The sequence below is a fragment of the Elephas maximus genome, chromosome 17 (genome assembly GCF_024166365.1).
Source record: "Elephas maximus indicus isolate mEleMax1 chromosome 17, mEleMax1 primary haplotype, whole genome shotgun sequence".
NCBI lineage: Eukaryota > Metazoa > Chordata > Mammalia > Proboscidea > Elephantidae > Elephas > Elephas maximus.
The window spans coordinates 32631520-32646223 of record NC_064835.1 but is presented as its reverse complement, the minus strand read 5'-3'; the positions used below and the strand labels follow the sequence as shown (position 1 = coordinate 32646223).

At 44.8% G+C, this 14704-nt stretch overlaps 1 protein-coding gene across 1 annotated transcript in view; it reads left to right on the top strand.

Annotated features, from left to right (window-relative positions):
- Window positions 1-14704, top strand: part of KCNJ1 (potassium inwardly rectifying channel subfamily J member 1) — an 83930-nt gene that overhangs the window by 34635 nt on the left and 34591 nt on the right. The window contains exons 2-3 of the mRNA XM_049856771.1: window positions 9219-9317; window positions 14302-14470. The gene's annotated coding sequence lies outside the window, so the exon portion shown is untranslated. The remainder of the gene's footprint in view (window positions 1-9218; window positions 9318-14301; window positions 14471-14704) is intronic.

Sequence of the window (14704 nt, the reverse complement as noted above, 5' to 3'; positions counted from 1 at the left end):
GGGGTTTCTACAGAGAAAGATGCTTCTTTACACATCTTATGCGGTGTGGACAGGGGAGGAAAATGAGCCACATATGGACTGGCAGCTGGAGCAATGTGAGCTGAGAGAGGCAAGCACTCAGGTTACAAAATGGGTGAATTCCTTCCCACAAGTTTGACGAAAGTGATGGTAAAGAGAAAGAGGTCATCATTTGAGAAGGTCAGGCCGGAGCTAGGGACTAACACTGCTTTCTAACATATGAGGAAATGGTTCTCTAATACGTACAAAGACAAAAGGAGCTTGGATTTAAATTTCAGCACAGATGATCGGGGTTAGAGGTCAGGAAGAAGCCCGGGTCTGTAGGATGTAGAGAGGTGGGAGTACCTTTCAGAGGGAAATGGAAATGAGCCACTGCCATGTTCCCTATACAGACATAGAACCTGCATCTGTCCTTCTGGGAAGTGGTTTAGGTGGCAGCTTGCCTCCTGGCAGGGCTCATCCTGAGCCCCTTACTCTTGGTCACAAGTTTCTTGCACCATGACTTTGAGTTTCCAATTACCCTTCTCTCAAGTGGAGCATGAAGTCCCTGGGTGGTATAAATGGTTAACACACTTGGCTGTTAACCAAAAGACTGGGGTTCAAGTCCATCTGGTGGCACCTCAAAAGAAACACCTGGCGATCCACTTTCCCAAAATCAGCCTTTGAAGACCCCATGGAATATATTCTGCTCTGACACAAATGAGGTCACTCTGAGTCAGAGTCGACTCAGTGGCAACTGGTTTACTTGTCACATGGAACGCAAGAACAGAGATAGGGTTCTAATGCCCTGTGGTTTATGCTTGGACCAGGGACGGTCACTTATGACTCTCTTGCCCTGTTTTGCCTGTCTTCAGGCTGCCTGGTCTATGAGCTCCCAATCACTGGGTACAAACACCTCTGCAGCTTCCTTTCTGCCTGATGCCCCAGAGATTCCAGAGGTGCCATTAGGCCCTAGCAATCAAGAGGTCAAGGTGTCTCCCCTTCTCCTCTGTCCCCTGCCCACCTCTTCTTCCCATTGCTCTCTGCACTTGCCTCCTCCCACCCACATGTCTCTCATTCTGTTCTCAATGCACCAGCCCTCTCTCCTCTACCTGGCATCCTCCCAGCTGCCCCCTGCCCCCAGTCAGAGGTCAGAGCCCCTGATCACCCATCCTTAGCTACAAGTCTGCAGTGCTCCAGGAAGCAGTACAGCTTTAATCTCCTCAGCTAGCCATTCTGCTCCAGGAAGAGCCGTGGGCGGAAGCTGGCAGCACAGTATTTTCTGTTTTTGCCTGCTTAGTCATATGGGTGAGGGGGCCCCAGGGACTTGGACAGCCAGACCAGAGGCACATTAATTTTCAAATGCAGACACAGCCAACTCAATGCATATTTCATTGGTGACTAGAGACCAGATGCTGAGCCATCTCTAGGCCCTGCCTGCCCCTGGAGATGAAAAGAAGGCACGCCGTCTGATGGAAAGACCTGGGTTTTCACAACACCATTGACCCTACCTGCCCTGGATGGAGTTAATAAATACAGTGTCTTACCTTGAGCTTGGCTTGCTTTGCCTTTCAAAGTGTCCTATGCAGGCCCTAGCAATATGGTGCCAGGGAAGGGGCTGTGGTGTGCCCAGGTCACGTGCATTGGCCAGCAGGGAGCTCGGTGCCCTGGTCTGGGAGCTTTCCTCTTACCACACCTGGTTTGGGAGCCCCCTTTCCCCTCAATTCTCTCAGCTTTCCAGACAAGGTTGGTACTTGCTCTTTTTCCTGCTTGCATCCAGCCTCTAGGCCCAGCTCTTCAGGGAGAATCGCCAGGCCATTGTGTCTCTCCAGGCCTCCCAGGGGGCTGGTGTGGTCACAAGGACCCACCCTTTGCAGCACGGTGCAGAGGACTAATTTTCAATAATCCATTTGGCGACGCCTTCACTTTTCTTCAGAGAGAATCTTCTGAAATCCTGGGCTTAGTAACAGCAAAAACACTCCCCGATTTCCTTAAGTTCTGTCTACCTTGAAAAAGTTCATTCATTTCTGCATTTACTCATTCCACACTGCAAATCCGATGAAGGATCAGGCACTTTTTTCAGACAGATAGCTATTGTTTCTATTTTAAATTGTAATAGAGGTGAAAGCTTTTCTCTGGAAATCTGCTATGGTGTCATATCGTCCTTTCAGTCAAAAAGGTCTCCCTTAAGTCTAAAGGAACATTCTCTTGCTACAATTCCAACTTGCTTTTATATAGCATGTCACAGATCCACCTGAGTTTTCCCAAATGCTACGTCATTAGTCCGTACAATGGCCCTGAGAGGTAGATATTATTGTCACTTGATGATGAGAAAAATGAGGATTTGTGCCCATTTCAGGGTATGTAAGCCTCCTTCCAGGATTTCTCCAGGCTTTCCATACCTGCCTGAAATCTAAAGCTCTCGAGCAGTGCCCTTGGCAGGAGCCCATGGGAGCTGCAGCAGGTAAGGCAGGAGGCAGGCACAGCCTGGGCAGCTGGTAAGGAGCAGTGTTAACCTTTGTTACTCCCACTGTCCTTGGCTCCCAGTGCCCTTCTACTTACTGGTGCTTTCCAAGGTCACCCCTAGTTACTGTTATGTCCTTAGTCTTTATCACAGTCTATAATTGCTCTGTTTGTTTGGTTCTTTTTTATTATCTGTCTAGCTCCCCACCTCCCTGAATGTTAATCTTTTTAACGCTGTGTTCTCAGCTCTGAGCACAGTGCCTAGCACGTGATAGCTGCTCAATAAATATTTACTGACAGAAGGAAAGGGCAAGCAAGGAAGGAAAGAAAGAATAAAAAAAAAATTGAAGAATCCATCTTTTCCCTAGGCCTCCTCTTCAGCTGCCTTGTCTGTCTTAGATGTCAGAATTTATCCATTTTACAGGTCAGATCTTTAGGGACTTGTGTTGGAAAGATCATAAAGGACATGAGTTCTCATCCCAGCTTTGCCTCTTATAAGCTGTGTGACCTCATATAACCTGGAGCCTCAGTTTCCTCCTTTGTAAAATGGAGAGAATTATAGTGACTTCATGGGACCACTGTGAGGATTAAATGAAATGTTTCCAAGAGTCCCAACCAGAGTTCCCAGCACATAACAGATACTCAATAACATCCATTCTTATGGCCCTGAAGTGATTTCATGTCTTGGAAGGGCCAACCCTCTAACCCCAGTCCTGTAAAATATAATTAAACCACATAGTTTACCTCCAATTGCACGCAAGAGGTGGCCACCCGCCTTGCCTGTATGGGGACCTTAGAAAGAATACACAGTTTTGAGGTCCTGCCAGCCGCCAGATCTGTGCCCAAGAAAGCCACATTGATAGGGATGCATTTTAATGAGCTTCCTCCAAAAATTAAACCAATGTAGACGTTGTCATACTACTTGAATACTACAGTTGAGTTCTAACTTTCTAACTCTGTGAATCTGGACAAATTGCTTAGCTTCTCTGGCCTTTGGTTTCCTCCTCCAAACACTGGGGATGATGGAGGCAGGCGTAACTATTGAAGCTACACTTGAAGAGTTCCTGGCACACAGGGAGATCCATACATGTTAGTTATTGCTGATCCATGGGTTTAGAAGAAAAACTACTCTCAGATGGAGCTAGAGCCAGGGAAACTTTATGGAACATTCATTGCTTGTCAATCACTTGTATCCATCTAGGAGCCCTAGTGCTGCAGTGGTTAAGCTCTCAGCTGCTAACTGAAAGATTGGTGGTTTGATCCCACCAACTGTTCTGTGGGAGAAGGAAGTTTCCGTCTGCTTCTGTAAAGATCACAGTCTTGGAAACCCTACGGGGCAGTTCTGTTCTGACCTATAGGGTGGCTGTGAGTCAGATTTGACTCGATGGCAAGGAGCTTGGCTTTTGGTTTGTATACATCTTGTCTCTTTTCATCTTCAAGCAACTTGCAAAGTTATTACCATTTTCTGACTTTTCATAATTCATCAATTCATTCATTCAACAAATTCTAGCTGTGCCCATAGATACATATGCCATTCTAAGAAAGTTTAGCGGCCGATAATAAAATATGGTGGTGTGCAGTTGCCTTAAGAGTCCCTGAGTGGCACAAGCGATTGGCTACTAACTAAAAGGTTGGAAGTTCGAATCCACCCAGAGGAACCTTGGAAGAAAGTCCTGTCGATCTACTTCCGAAAAATCAGCCTTCGAAAACCCTCTGGAGCACAGTTCTACCCTGACACACACGGGGCCGCTATGAGTCAGGTGGCAACTAGTTTGGTTTTTGTTTTTTGTAGTTGACTCATTTAACTACTGATCCCCATATCTTCCACTGCAGGGCTCACGATTGTATCACATGGCTCCTCAAAGTGGTGGCTTTTCTCTGGGTACTTCTGCCTGGGCAGGGACAAGCACTTACTCATCTTCTTGTTTCCCAGGGCTCTCTTTGGCCCGTGTTTTCCATCTGCCTCACCGTCATCAGGGCTTCGTTTCAGTCTTGCATTCCATCTGCTCCACTTCATCTGTCTTCCTTCAGTTTCTCTGAGCTTTTGCACGTAGTTCAGCTGCTTTCGCACTTTGAAAAGCTTTTAGACTCTTGACCAAGTAAATGAATGCTGGAAAGGTGTTGTCTTTTGATAATGAAAAATGAATGCTCAGAAACATATACATTTCTTATATATGTTTTCAAGCACAACATTAAGTTCCAAATACGTGAGATTTACTTACCACTACACGTTGCAGGAAACCCTGGTGGTGCGATGGTTAAGAGCTACAGCTGTTAAACAAAAGGTCAGCAGTTCGAATCCACCAGGTGCTCCTTGGAAACCCTATGGGGCAGCTCTACTCTGTTCTATAGGGTCACTAGGAGTCAGAATCGACTGATGGCAGTGGGTTTGATTTTTTTGACACATTGTGGAAAACCAAAGTCAACTCAGAAAGATGAGGGAAAACATGCCCACAAATGCCTGCAGTGCTGTAAACATGCACTGTCTCCTTGCCATCTGTTGGCACCGGCCTTTACGTGTTTATAAATTCACCACAGGTACCTTTTACATGACTGCTGGAGGTTTTTTGACTATTAGTTGCAGTGAGCAAGTAAAACAATGCATTCAGTTGCAGCTTGGAGAAAATTAGCTATGCCTATCTCTGTGTCTCTATGTAGAGAGACTGCTGAGGCCCAATGACTGCCTGGTGTTGGATATAAGGTGGTGACTAGAGCAGAGGTCCCTCAGGTGTGGCACTTTAGGCCAGAGGCAGACACTGACTTTCATCATCCAAGAAGTATTTGTAGAGTGTCTCCTACATGCTAGTCACTGCTCTGGGTACTGAGGGTCCAGGGAAAACCAGACAGGCTGCTTTCTTGGAATGTGCCTTCTAGTGAGCAGGCATGGACAATAAGGTAAACAAACAGACATGCAAGATGGCACCTGATGGTGACAAGAGGTGGAGGAAGATTGAGCAGAATGAAACCAGGTTGCTGGCTGAGGCAGCAGTGGGGCTACCTTAGTTTGGGTGCCAGCGAGCCCTTGGAGGAGGTGGTGGCCAAGTGAGGCCTGAGTGATGGGCAGGAGCTACTGTAGGAAGAAGAAGCAAGACAGAGCAGCCCAACCTCAAGGAAGCAGTGTGAGCACCAGGGGCAGAAGCATGCTGGGTGTGCACAGGACAGAGCCGTGGGAAGGCAGCAAGCAAGGGAAGATGATGGAGCGAGGGGGAGTGTTCAGGCTGTACAGGGCCTCGAGGTCACAGAGAAAGGGGAAGGCGAAAGAGGCTTAAGCATGGCAGCAACGTGACCTGATTTACAGGATTAAATAACCTGGACTGTGGGGAATGTGTCACGGGAGGAGAGAAGAGGAAGCAGAGGAACAATGGGAAGGTAATTCTATAGCTCAAGCAAGAAATCCCCATGGCTTGGACGAAGGTGTTACCAATGGAATGGGGAGAAGTGGGCAGATGGGTTCTGAATCTATGTTGTAGAAAGAGCAGACAGAATTTGCTGATGGATTGGATGTGAGGGTGAGAGAAATCAAAGAACCAAAATTGACTCCAAGGCTTTGGCTTGAACTAGGCGGATGGTTGTGCCACTTAAGTGGCCAAGGAAGACGTGAGTTAAACAAAATAAATATAAAATAACAAAGTATATTAGGTGCTAAAAAGGAAAAGAAAAAATTTTAGAGAAAGAATTTTAGTGCAAGATGCCTCTGCAGGGCACCCGAGGGGGAGACGGCAAGGTGTCAGTCACCAGGCCCCATGCCCTGGCTTCCTCTGTGTCTGGAACGCTGGTCTTGCTAACCTCAGAGGAAATTCAATTGGCCTGGCACAATTTGATCTTCATGGTCTAATGTAATCAACGTTCCAAGGGCAATCTTTTTCTTTCTGATCCTCAGTCTTTTTTTCCACTTTGTTTATTCGTCCCCACAGCTAGATACACAGTCTTCTCCCTCTAGGCTCCATTTATGCAAAGATACCTGTTGCAGGCCTCCTTCTGAAAAGAGCCAATACCCACTGCCTTCACCTCTCGGAGGTTCTGGTAGGGGAGCCTTCTTGATGAGCTAGGGAGGACAGGGCAAGGGAGGCAAAAGAGTGCTTTCCCAAACCTGGCCTCTCTCCTCTCCTGAATTTTCTCCACAGCCCATGTAGACACTTAGTGTCTACATCACTTTGGTCTAGCAGAAGAGTCAGCCATCTTCTCAAATCCAGACCTGGGAGTTAAAATTGGTCCCTAAACACCAGCTTAACCTTTGGCTGTCCCCAGTCCTGGTCTCTTCATTACGGTTCTTCAGCCTTTCAAAGCAAGGAGGAAAGCTAACATTCATTGAGGCTTTTCATGTGCTACACTCTGTTGGGCATTCTAACACTTAATGCTATGGAAGCATTGTGAAACCAGCTGTCCTTGAGCCGACTCTGACTCATGGCAACCCCGTGTGCATCAGAGTAGAACTCTGCTCCATAGGGTTTTCAGTGGCTGATTTTTCAGAAGCAGATTGCAAGACCTTTCTTCTGAGGTGCCTCTGGGTGGACTTGAACAGCCATCCTTTTGGTTAGTGACCAAACATGTTAACCATTTGCACAATGCAGGAACTCCCGTTGTGAAACAGGTATTACTATCTCTATTTTTATAGAGGAGAAAACTCAAGTTACAGAAGCAAAGTAATTGATCCTGTTAACAAGTGGAAGGAGTGGAGTTTAAGCCGAGATCTATACCACTTTAAAGCCCTTCTTTTTCACTAACTTCATGACACCTGTTCAACCCCATCTTTGCTCATCAACCTCATTGCTGGTCTTTTGCAGCGACGTCATCGGTCTTGGTGCCAGTCATATCTTAGGCCTAACACCTTCCATTTGCCAGGAGCCAGCATTTTGGTCAGTGTGAAGCCCAGATGTCAATGTGTTCACAATTCCTAGTGATCTTCCTTCCATTCTCTCTTTGCTCCATCTGCCCCAGGACAGGTCAGGGAAGCCTTGGCAAGATGAAGAATGTTGGGAATAAAATGATGTTGCAAAACCTACCCCTAAAAATGGGTACAATTATTGGGAAGTGGTAGGACATGGAAAGTGAGTCAGGAAACAGTAGCTGTGGCTAGAGGGCGTACATGTTAGGCCTGAGCAATGCAGCAAAATAGGCACATCAGAAAAACAAGCAAGCAAGCAAACACACACACAATACACAACACTCACACTGAGCTCCCGGGTCTTTATTGTTCCTTACTTTCTTAATGACTATTTTTCCTTTCGTTTTCCAGGCTTAATTGACTTTACTGGAAAATTAGTTTTGTAAAAAAAAGGCAGTCTGACTCCACACCACATGTGTCAAGGCCAAAGCCTAGGGGGAAAGGCTGCCATGTTCTGCAGGAACCATGGGAATTAGTGCTCATACTAGACTGGGACTATAGTTTCTTCTAAAATACCATCATCATTTATTTATGATACCCCTCCCTGCCTTCACCCCTGGGCATCCAGTCAGACACCAGTTGAGTCTGTGGGCCTGTCATGCTGGTGGGAACTGCAGGCCTGGCTCCAAAGCAGGTTACTTTGGCCAGGTCTCCAGCCCTGGGAGGTGTGAGGTGATAGACGAAGCAGAGCTTAGATTGGGCTCTACCTTGGGGCTGCCAGCCCAGGAATAGAACCTCCACGTGTCTCAGTCCTCTGGGGAGTGGGTGGTGCCTATTCCTCAGCTGCTCCACAAGACCACCTCCTGGACCACAATGGGGAAAGAACACCTCCTCCCAGAGACCCTGGAAGAAGAGTTGTCTCCCACATCCTGGTAGAGCCAGAAGGGTCTTCCTTCTACTTAAGAGTGAGGGTAAGCAGAAAAACGTTTTCTGTACCCCCCCAAGACTCTTTTGACCAAGGAAATAATTTTAATGGTGGTGCCTCCAACATCACAGTAGCCAGTTGCTATGAGAGAGAGGGGCTGAGCTTGGCTAAGGTCCCAACAAGGGCCTAGGGTAGAGCTTCCGGCTGGTGCTGGAAGAAAGAGATAGGAAGGGAAGAGTAAGAAATGAAGATCAAGGAATGGAGAAGCAGGATGAAGATGGGCAGGGAAGTTTGTTGACTGTGCTGTGCCATAGGCAGTTTACATGTCTATTTTTGGTAACAGCTTTAGTGAGATATAATTTACATACTATACAGTTCATTCATTTAAAATACAGAATTCAATAAATTTTAGTATATCCACAGAGCTGTGCAACCATCACCATAACCAATTTTAGGACATTTTCATTACCCCAGAAAGAAACCCCATACCCATTAGCAGTCACTCCTCATTCCCTGGGCTATCAGTCCAATCATCAGTCTATTTTTTCTCTCTATAGATTTTTTATAGATTTGCCTATTCTGGACATACCAGATAAATTGAATCATACAATATGTGGTCCTATGTGATTGACCTAATTTGCCTAGCCAAAGTCCTTTGTTACTTTCTCTAGCTGAATAATATTTCATCTTATGTATGTACTATGTTTATCCATCTGTTCACCCGTTGATGGACATTTGGGTTGTTTCTACATTTTGGCTGTTGTGAATAGCGCAGCTGTGAACTTTCATATACAAGTATTTGTATATACGTATGTAAAAATGTATAATTTTCATTAATTCCTGTAACAACAAATACGCATTATAATCACCAGTTTATAATGAAAAAACTGCAGCTCAGAGAGGTTAAGTAACAATTTTGAGACTGAGAAGCTTCTTTTGATTTGGTCTGATTATGACAAAAAAAAAAAAAAGAGTAAATAATATGAAACTTCACTTCACCTTTTCCAGAGTCATGATACACACCATTGAGCAAAAATAACAATGAAAGGAATGGGAGAAAGTACAACAGCAGGGCTGCTGTAGGCACCTGTGGCCTTGTCTTGGGAGGTAGGTGCCAAGGTGGGGGTGGGGGACTCCACGTTTTCCCTGTTCTGTCTCAAAGGTTTGTGAACAGTACCCCCTTTTCCAGCTTGCTTCCCTTATGTCAGTGGCAGATAAGAAAATTGGTCAAGAACAGCCCAGAAAAATTGGTTGAGTAGCCAGCTTTGTGAGGAGTCAGCTGGGGAGTCTCTGTGTAGTTTCCAGTCTGAAAGGTCTCACTGTGGTGGACTCTGTTACAGACATGGAGGGGGGCCTGTTAACTGCCGGTAAGAGGATCCCCAAAGAGATGACCCAAGCCTGGGCCCCAAGGCTCTATGGCATGGAACAACAGGGTCAGGGAGACGGCTGGCTCTGCTTCCCTCTGCCTCCGGGGCTTTCCCAGAAAGCACTTGGCTGTGGGAAGGTGGATGACGTGCTGGCCCATTAATGTAACCCTGATGGCTCAGCAGAACCCAAGCCAAAGCTGGTAATCATTGACCCTCAGAAGCTCCCCAGGGCAGAGCAGTAGAAACAACAAGAATGCGGGCTTTCAGTTAATCTAGGGCCCTATGGTTTGCCCCAGAGCCTTGCCCTTCTCATCACCTTTCCAGGAAGCATGGTGGCTATTCCAACCTGAATACTGGTGTAGAGAAGCCCAGAATTAAGGCATCATAGATAATGACACGATTGGATCCTTTCTTCATTGCATGGTTGAAAGAGAAATTCAAGCTGGAAGTAGTATTACTGAACACTGTCTATGTCAAAGTGCTGTGATAAGCATTTCCTACACATCTTGAGATAGCCACAAACATCCCCATTCTTCAGAAGAGGAAGGCGACCACAGAGAGGTTAAGTAGGGACCAATGTCAGAGCTAGTAAGTGACTGAATTCAGGTTCAAATCCCACAGACCCAGGTCTTAAATAGGCCACTTGATAAGCTGTGACAGGGAAACTTCAAACTTAGCTAGAATGTGGACTCATCCCAATTCCCCTCCATGGCCAAGGACCTGGTGCTCTGTGCCTTCAGTTGTATCTGCATCAGAGCTGGGCCATGCTGGAACCCTTTGCCTGTGGGTGTGGCATTACACGTATGAGTCCCCAGTGCCTTGTGCTCAAGGCATTAGATTAATTATTTTCCCATTTTATAATTGCCAAGTTTTGAAATTTTATATGTTAAGCTTCTTAAAAACAGAATATACTTTGTTTTTGCACTCAGGAAAGTATGTTCAGGGCCTTCTATCCACATGGAATTCATTTGTTTCTGGGCTGGAAAAATTAAGTTGATGTAATACCAGCCCAAGCCACAGAGATCTAGAAGGGTCAAACTAATAATAGGATTCCTGTGTACATGATAAATACAACTTTTTGTAAAAGTTTAAATTCTTCCATTAAACCCCAATAGCACTTAAGGTGTGTGCGTCATTGGATGGGATTTGAGAACAGTGTCTTCATAGATGTGTCCAACTTTCAGAACAAGAACCCTCCCCTCAACACACAGACTTGTACAGGATTAACAAGTGAGAAGATGGTTATTTAATTTTTAAAAGTTATTCTTTATAAGATAATTCACTAAAGGGTTCCTTTAAATATCTAATTATTTTAGTGTATATGTAATATGACTTATTATACACAATTTCTGTTCACATACCTTCTTTTGAGAAAACCACTGCCTTAGTCATCTAGTGTTGCTAGAACAGAAATATCACAAGTGGATGACTTTAACAAAAAGTTTATTCTCTCACAGTCTAGAAGGCTACAAGTCCAAATTCAGGGAGTCAGCTCCAGGGGAAGTCTTTATCTCTCCATCAGATCTGGAGGAAGGTCCTTGTCATCAATCTTCCCCTGGACTAGGAGCTTCTCAGCGCAGAGACCCTGGGTCCAAAGGATGCACTCTTCTCCTCACACTACTTTCTTGGTGGTATGAGGTCTCTCTGCCAGCTTCTCTCTTTTACATCTCAAAAGAGATTGGCTTAAAACACAATCTAATATTGTAGATTGAGTCCTGGCTCATTAACATAACTGCTGCTAATCCCATCTCATCAACATCATAGGCAACATCTAGGCAACTATATACCTATGGATGACATCCTATTTGGGAATAAGATTTTTTGTTATGTTAATGAGGCCTATTAGTATAGCAAAACCACCTAAATCCATTTCTGTCAGATTGATTCTGACTTACAGCAACCCTAAAGGACAGAGTAGAATTGCCCTATAGGGTTTCCAAGCAGCAACTGGTGGATTCAAACTGCTGACCTTTTGGTTAGCAGCGGAACACTTAACCACTTCAACACCAGGCCTCCTATCATTGTGTTATTGTTATTGTTAGGTGATGTCAAGTTAGTTCCAACTCATAAGGACCCTATGAACAACAGAACCAAACACTGCCCGGTCCTGCGCCATCCTTATAAGCCTTGTAATGCTTGAGCCCATTGTTGTAGCCACTGTGTCAATGCATCCCATTGAGCATCTTCCTCTTTTCCACCCACCCTGTACTTTACCGAGCATGATGTCCTTGTCCAGGGACTGATCCCTCCTGATAACATGTCCAAAGTATGTAAGATGCAGTCTCGCCATCCTTGCTTCTAAGGACTATTCTGGTTATACTTCTTCCAAGACAGGTTTGTTTGTTCTTTTGGCAATCCATGGTATATTCAATATTCTTCACCAACACCTCAATTCAAAGTCATCAGTTCTTCGGTCTTCCTTATTCGCTGTCCAGCTTTCACATGCATATGAGGCAATTGAAAATACCATGGCTTGGGTCAAGTGCACCTTAGTCTTCAAGGTGACATCTTTGCTTTTCAACACTTTCAAGAAGTCCTTTGCAGCAGATTTGCCCAACGCAATGCATCTTTTGATTTCTTGACTTCTGCTTCCATGGGTGTTGATTGTGGATCCAAGTAAAATGAAATCCTTGATAACTTCAGTCTTTTCTCCCTTTGTCATGATGTTGCTTATTGGTCCAGTTGTGAGGATTTTTGTTTTCTTTATGTTGAGGTGTAATCCATACTGTAGGCTGTGGTCTTTGATCTTCATCAGTAAGTGTTTCAAGTCCTCTTCACTTTCAGCAAGCAAGGCTGTGTCATCTGCATAATGCACGTTGTTAATGAGTCTTCCTCTAAACCTGATGCCCCATTCTTCTTCATATAGTTCAGCTTCTCAGATTATTTGCTCAGCGTACAAACTGAATAGGTGTAGTGAAAAGATACAACCCTGACGCACACCTTTCCTAACTTTAAACTACTCAGTATCCCCTTGTTCTGTCCGGACAACTGTCTCTTAATCTATGTACAGATTCCTTATGAGCACAATTAAGTGTTCTGGAATTCCCATTCTTCACAATGTTATCCATAATATGTTATGATCCACACAGTTGAATGCCTTTCCATAATCAATAAAACACAGGTAAACGTCCTTCAGGTGTTCTCTGCTTTCAGCCAGGATCCATCTGATATCAGCAATGATATCCCCAGTTCTGTGTCCTCTTCTGAATCTGGCCTGAATTTCTGGCAGTTCCCTGTCAATAAACTGCTGCAGCCACTTTTGAATGATCTTCAGCAAAATTTTGCTTGCGTGTGATATTAATGATATTGTTCTATAATTTCTGCTTTGGTTGGATCACCTTTCTTGGGAATAGGCATAAATATGGATCTCTTCTAGTTGATTGGCCAGGAAGCTGTCTTCCATATTTCTTGGCATAGACAAGTGAGCACTTCTAGCACTGTGTCGGTTTGTTGAAACATCACAATTGGTATTCTGTCAATTCCTGGAGCCTCGTTTTTCACCAATGCCTTCAGTGCCTCTTGGGCTTCTTCCTTCAGTACCACTGGTTCCTGATCATTTGCTACCTCTTGAAACGGTTGAATGTCAATTAATTCTTTTTGGTATAATGACTCTGTGTTTCCTTCCATCTTCTTTTGATGCTTCCTGCGTTATTTAATATTTTCTCCATAGAATCCTTCACTATTGCAGCTCCAATCTTGAATTTTTTCTTCAGTTCTTTCAGCTTGAGAAACGCTGAGCATGTTCTTCCTTTTTGGTTTTGTATTTCCAGCTCTTTGCACATGTCATTATAGTACTTTGTCTTCTCGAGCTGTCCTTTGAAATCTTCTGTTCAGTTCTTTTACTTCATCATTTCTTCCTTTTGCTTTAGCTGCTTGACATTCGACAGCAAGTTTCAGAGTCTCCTCTGACATCCATCTTGGTCTTTTCTTTCCTGTCTTTTCAATGACCTCTTGCTTTCTTCAGGTATAATGTCCTTGATGTCATTCCACAGCTTGTCTGGTCTTCAGTCAGTAGTGTTCAATGCATCCAATCTATTCTTGAGATGGTGTCTATGTTCAGGTGGGATATACTCAAGGTGGGATATACCAGTGGATAGCTTCCAGCATCACAGCAACATGCAAGCCCCCACCATATGACAAACTGACAGACACGTGGGGCCTATCAATGTAGGATGTGTCTTAAACCAATCACTTTTGAGATATAAAAAGAGCAAATTAGGCACAAAGACAAACAAGCACAAATGGGGGAAAGATAAATGTCAAGCTACATGAAAATTGACAAGGAACCCAGAAACAGAAGCTGAAAAGAGACAAGCACCTTCCCCCAGAGCTGACAGAGAGAGAGAGAGCCTTCCCCTAGAGCAAGGGCCCTGAATTTGGACTTCTAGCCTCCTAACTGTGAGAAATAAATTTCTGTTCCCTAAAGCCACCCACTTGTGGTATTTTTGTTACAGCAGCACTAGAAAAAAACTCTATGGGGCAGTTCTACTCTGTCGCATAGGATTGTTATGAGTCGGAATCTACTCTACAGCAGTGGATTTTTGTTTGTGTGTTTTTGACTGCAGGCAGAACTGACCCTTTCCTTTCTTACAAGGAGGGGTCCCACCTGATCATGGTACAGACTGATTGAAACTTCACCCAGAATTCTATAGGGATCGGTCACCTCTCTCCAGACTTCAGTTACCATTTGAATACCGTAGTCAAGATTATTGTGTTTTTACTAGGTTTCTGCCCTGCTGTGCCTTCACCCCAATCCTGTGTCCTGAGAAAGACAACTTGGCAAACTGCAGGCTTAACAACTGGAACACCAAACCCAGCAGCTCTTCTTGGCCCCCACACGTTTCACTGACACACGAAGCTTTGAAGATTGTCTCCTGGACCTTGTCGGCACAGGCAAGTGGCTTAGCTTCCACATTGACTTCTAAGTCAGGAAGCCATTGGAGGAGCCATGATACAAGAACGGGGGGATAAGTGTTTGGTTATGGGAAGCCAAGGGGACTTGGGCAAAGCTGCCTTAACCAAATCATCTGCACTATTCGGGTCCTTTGAAAACTGAACTGCCACCATTAGAAGGTGGTTTGGGCTGAATGTTGCCCTCTCCACGTCCCCTTTAAAAAATCACACACT